Below are 5,705 nucleotides of genomic sequence, written 5' to 3'. Positions count from 1 at the left end.
TCAGAACAATTAACCAGTGGAACAATCTGCCTCCAGAAGCAGTAAATGCTCCAACACTGGAAGTTTTTAAGAAGAGACTGGACAGCCATTTGTCTGAAATGGTACAGGGTTCCCTGCCTGAGCAGGGGGTTGGACTAGATGCCCTCCAAGGTCCCTTCCAAGTTTATTATTATTATTAATTCTCTCTCATCATTATTAATCCCCCATGGGAGGGGGGATTATGATGGGGAGAAAGGAAGCTGGCGATTGACACGCTCCCCTCTCCAAGGTCTACATCCGTGTTTCTCAAACTTGGCAACTCCGACAGCTGCGGAGTCCCCTCGCCGACAGTCGCCCTTTGCAGCCCCCTCCCCTGGCTGAGGGAAAGGCGTCGCCCCCCGCCGAGCCCCGGGTCCCCCTCCTGCCCCCCCCCTCTCTGCGGCGAGGCGAGCTTGTCCCGGGCTGCGGCCCCGGCCGGGGAGGGCTCCGTTGCCAGGAGGAGTCCCCCCCACGCCTCCCCCTCAAGGCCAGCAGCGTCCCCGGACGGTCTCCGAGGAGCGGAAGGGCAGACTCGCTCCTCGGCCAGGTTAATGGGTCGGGTCGGCTGCAACTGGGCTCAGACGCGGACCTGGCGTTGCCGGTCCAGGAAAGGCGCAGCACATCCAGTCGCGTCCCGGACACGAGCCCAGCGCTGAAGTGCGCCGAGGAGCCTCGCCGGGGCCTGGGGCCGGCCGGGCGCTTCTGCGCCGAGGAAGCTGGAGCAGGACGGGGGAGAGCGGCCTTCTGCGCCCCCCCCTGACAGAGAGGGAGGGAGGGAGGGAGGGGATGGGAGGCGGCGGGTCCGGGCGAGGCCCGCTCCGGGTAGGCGGGGCTGCGGGGCGCAGGGTATAAAAGTCGGCCCCGAGGTCCGGGCTCAGCTCGCTCCCTCCTCCTCCTCGTCGCCGACCGTCTCTCCAGCGCTCCGTCCTCCAGCAGCCAGCATGGTGCACTGGACGCCCGTACAGAAGCAGCTGATCACCGCCCTCTGGAGCGAGGTGGACGTGCTCGAAGTGGACGCTGCCACCCTCGGGAGGTAAGAGCTGCGGCCGGGCCGGGGGAGGGCAGGGCAGGCCCCGCAGGGACCCCCCCCACCGTCTCCTCCTCCTCCTCCCCTTTCTCTCTCCCTCCCTCCCCTGGCAGACTGCTGGTGGTGTACCCCTGGACCCAGCGCTACTTCGCCCACTTCGGGAACCTCTCCGGCCCCAGCGCCATCTCCGCCAACCCCCTGGACGTGGACCCCGAGAACTTCAGGGTGAGGTGGAACCCCCCCCCGCCTCCCTCCCGGGCTGGGCACCTCCTCTCCTTGGCACCAGGGCAGCCTTTTCCGGCTGGGTCCTGCCCTGAAATGGCGGCAGTGGCCCCGTTCAGGGCCAGGAAGGAGCCAAAAGTCTCCCAGGAGAGGGACCGCTGTCCGGTCACAGGGCTGACCTGGATCAGAGGGACAATTGATTGGCGCAGTCCAGGAGGGAAAGGTGGAGCGTCTGAACATGTCCACTGCTCCTTCTGGGTTCCGTGTCAGGGCGGGGGCAGTTGTGGGGCGGGGGGGGGTCAAAGGGCAGGGATGCCAGCCAAGGCTCCTCTTGCAGCAGGTGTCAGTCCCCCCCCTCCTCTCTTCCAGCTTCTGGGCAACGTCCTCATCATTGTCCTGGCCGGCGACCATGGGGAATAGTTTACCCCCAGCACCCACGCCGCCTATCAGAAGCTGACCAATGTGGTGGCCCACGCCTTGGCCTACCGCTACCACTAGACCTCCCAGTAGGCATGGCAGCCGCCTGCCCCCCCTCGCCATGCCTGGAGCCCCTCCTAGCCCACGGATGACGCAATAAAAGTTCTCCCCAGAACAAGCAGAATGTTGTGCTTTTGTGGTCCTGGGAGGGAGACTGGGGGGAGGAGAGCAGTCTTGCTGGGTCACCCGAAGCCCCCCCCCCCGCCTGACCCCAGGGAAGCACAGTTGGGGGCTGAGGGAAAGGAACAGAATTTCTTTGGGGCAAAGCCATTTGCTGAACTCACTGAACTCTGCAGTTTCTGGGGGGGGGTGTTCTTCCTTTGCTGGGGGAGGGGTCCGTTTCTAGAGCCCCCATCCTCCTCCACCCCAAGCTTTGGAGGTTAAGAAAGGAAATAGGACTTCAACCCAGAAACTGGGGAGGGGAACCTTAATAATTTCTTACATGGGGGGGGGAGAGCACAATAAATTGACACAACTTGCTAAGATCTCACTGCCCCCCCCCTCCAATATTCACCAAATTTAGCTCATGCAGGCCTGGGGGGAGGGGGCTTTGGGGAAAGAGCAGAAGATGCCGGCAACAGAGCTAATGGGGAGGCTGGGAGAGGCGGGGGAGGGGGAGATCAGCTGGCCTAACCTGCCCCGTGTCCAGTGGGGAACTGAGCAGGGTGCCACACAGACAGAGGCCCTGCTCAAAGCCCACCCTTCTCAAGCCCTCTTGTGGGGCTCAGAGGCAGGAGGGCAGGGAAGCAGGTTGGGGAGCCCCTCCCCCAAGGAAACGACCCCCTTCGGTTTCCCCACGGCTGAACCCAGGCGCAATAGCCTTGCCTTCCAGAAGCATTGATGTATTTATTAGATGCGACTCAACCCCGGGAGCCCCCACACAACAATGCAGCAATAGCAACAATAACGGCCCTTAACAACAATCCCATAAACAGCACACAGAAAACTCCACCTTTGGGGCCTCCCAGCCTGCCCCAAGGCATGTGGGAAGAGCCCTGTCTTCATGGGGGTGGAGGGGGGGGCTGTTGCATCCTAAGGGCAGGAGAGTTGCAAGGAAGCCGCCATGCTGCCTGGCTCCACCAGGGGGCAGCCTTTGAGGGAAGGGGAGGGAACTTGACACAGGTCGGCAGGGGGGGCATCCAAAGAGAGGGAAGGGAGGCGGGGTGGGGGGAGTGGGGCAGAGACCCCCCTGCTTCAGTGGCCGCCCTTCCTAGGACCCTCCCCACCTGCCTTTTGCCCAAGGGGGCAGAGAGGACGCTAGAGGGACCCTCCTTCCTCCTCGCCCCAGGCTAAAACCTGCAAAGAATGATTGCAGGAACCGGGAATGTCACTTTTAACGAAGAGAAGGACAGGATAGCAGTCTTCCAATATCTGAGGGGCTGCCCCAAAGAAGAGGGAGTCAAGCTCTTCTCCAGAGACCCTGAAGAAGCCGGGACAAGAAGCAACGGAGGGAAACTCACCAAGGAGAGAACCAAACTTAGAAATATCAAATAAGAAGAAACTTCCTGACAGGGAGAACAATCAGTGGAAAGACGTTTCCTGCAAGAGTTGTCGCTGGAGGTTTCCAAGGAAAGACTGGACAGCCACCTGTCTGGGAAGGTCTAGGCCAGGGGTAGGCAACCTTGGCTCTTTTATGACTCGTGGACTTCAACTCCCAGAATTCCTGAGCCAGCTATGCTGGGAGTTGAAGTCCACGAGTCATAAAAGAGCCAAGGTTGCCTACCCCTGGTCTAGGCTCTCCTGTTTGAGCAGGGGGCTGGACTAGAAGACCTCCAAGGTCCCTCCCAGCACTTACTCTTCCTGGGCCAGAGACTCATCCCTCCCTCCTTGCCTCCACCATGCTCAGACCCAGGGGGGCTGGGCACCAGCAGGGCTCCTCTGCCAGCCCCCCCCCTTGTTCCCCCGGAGGGCCCACCTGCTGGGATCCTTTCCCCCTGGGGGCTGCTCAAGGTCTGTGGTGGGAACGGGTTGCCTGGCTGCTCCTGTCCCCGTGCTGGGAAGCCCTGGGACTGTGTGCCCGCACCCATCCTGCAGGGAAGCCTTGCTGCCCAGGCCGAGGGCCCCGTAATGGCAAGATTGGGGGGGGTTCTTGAGGGTGCCCCCTGGAGAATCAGCCTTCCCGGCCAGCTTCCTTTTGCCTTGAGCCTCAACCCCTATTGGGAGCACCTGGCTGGCTTTCGTTTGGACTCCAGGCCGGTCGGGTCTTCGCTTGCCTTTGGTTCTGGATAATTCCTGGCAGAGTGTGGCTGTGGGTCTGTGGGCTGTTGCTATTCCTAAGGGTTGAAGAACTCTGGGTGTCGTTTCCGTCACCCCCGTTTGTATCTGGTACGATTAGTGTTTACTCAGTGGTCGGCTGTGTGGTGCGTTGTGGTTTAGGTGCTGTCAGAATACAAAGATTCTCAGAGAGCTGTTGTGGAGAAAGGCGCCAGGCAGCCATTTCTCCTCCACTTTTCTTTGCGTTGTGGTGCTGCAGGGGGTCCTGCCCCCCCCTCAAAGAGGGACTGGAGGCAGCTCCTTTGTGTGTGGTGGTGGGGGGTTAATTGCGAAGCTGAGGATCTGGTCTGTGTGCGTAGGATGGCGGCAGACGTGGGTTTCCAGCTCTCTGTTGTCCCGTTTCCTTACAGGTCGATGTTGAGGGATGGGAGTCCATTGTCTATTTCCTCTTTGTGTGTGAACTTATCCCAGGGAATGTGTTACTGAGGGTTATGGAGGGGGGGGGTGTTTCCTCAATTTGGGAACGTTTCATGATGACACAGGAGTCATTGACATAAGCGTGTCCAGAATCTTGCTTGGGTGGTGGGTAGGGCTATGGATTCGAGTCACTGCATGGCTGCTTCTGCTATTGGGCCTGATATGGGGAATCCCACCGGGGTGCCTTGTACTTGCTTATAGATTTTCCTGTTGAATTTGAAGTAGGTGTTGAGGCTTCCCATTGAACCTGGGAAAGTACTGGCAAAAATGTTGGAATAGACAACATCACTACCAGATGGAGCTGTAGCTGGCTGGCAAACCATACTCAACGAGTAGTCCTCAGGGGCACCACATCCACCTGGAGAGAAGCAAGCAGTGTGTACCACAAGGCTCCGTCTTAGGTCCAGCCCTCCTGAACACCTTCATCAATGACTTAGATGAGGGAATTGAAGGGGAACTCATCAAATCTGCAGATGACACCAAACTGGCAGGAGTAGCCAACACCTCAGAAGACAGGATTCAAAAAGATTCTGATAAACTGGAACAAAGGGCCCTAACCAACAAAATGAGTTTCAATGTGGAGAAAAGCAAAGTTTTAAAACACTTAGGCAGGAAAAATCAAAGATATAAGAACAGATTAGGCGAGACCAGGCTCAGAAACAGCAACTGTGAGAGGGACCTTGGAGTCCTAGTTGGCGATCCCTTGACCATGAGCCAGCCGTGTGCAGCAGCAGCCAAAAAAGCTAATACAATCCTGGGTTGCATAAACAGAGGCATAGAATTATAATCGCACGTTAGTATCACTTTATAAAACCTAGGTAAAACCAGACTGGAATGCTGCATTCAATTTTGGTCACCACATTACAAAAAAGATGTTGAGACTTGGAAAGAAATGCAGAGAAGAGCAACTAGGATAATTAAAGGCCTGGAGAGTAAAACATACGAAGAACGGCTGCAGGATTTGGCTCTGGCTATTCCAGAGAAAGACAGAGACAGAGAAAGACAGCATACTAAAAAGCAGAGACATCACCCTGCCAACAAAAGTGTGTATAGTCCAGGCCATGGTTTTCCCAGTTCCAATGTATGGCTGTGAAAGTTGGACCATAAGAAAGGCTGAGCGCCAAAGAATGGAGGCCTTTGAACTCTGGTGCTGGAGAAGACTCCTGTGAGTCTTCTCCAGCACCACAGGAGTCTTCTCCAGCACCAGTCTTCTTCAACTCCCAGAAGTCCTCAGCCAGCCATGCTGAAGGAAAGGGAGGTTTCCCAGCTG

The 5,705-nt window shown here is 57.8% G+C and overlaps 1 pseudogene; it reads left to right on the top strand.

The window, feature by feature from the left end:
- The first annotated feature begins 824 nt into the window (after positions 1-824).
- LOC120298650 lies at positions 825-1,865 on the top strand (annotated as a pseudogene).
- Positions 1,866-5,705: the final 3,840 nt, after the last annotated feature.

This window comes from Crotalus tigris, unplaced genomic scaffold, assembly GCF_016545835.1.
Source record: "Crotalus tigris isolate CLP2741 ecotype Arizona unplaced genomic scaffold, ASM1654583v1 scf7180000024118.148816, whole genome shotgun sequence".
In the NCBI taxonomy this organism is placed as follows: Eukaryota; Metazoa; Chordata; class Lepidosauria; order Squamata; family Viperidae; genus Crotalus; species Crotalus tigris.
This window is presented reverse-complemented; position numbering and strand designations above follow the sequence as displayed.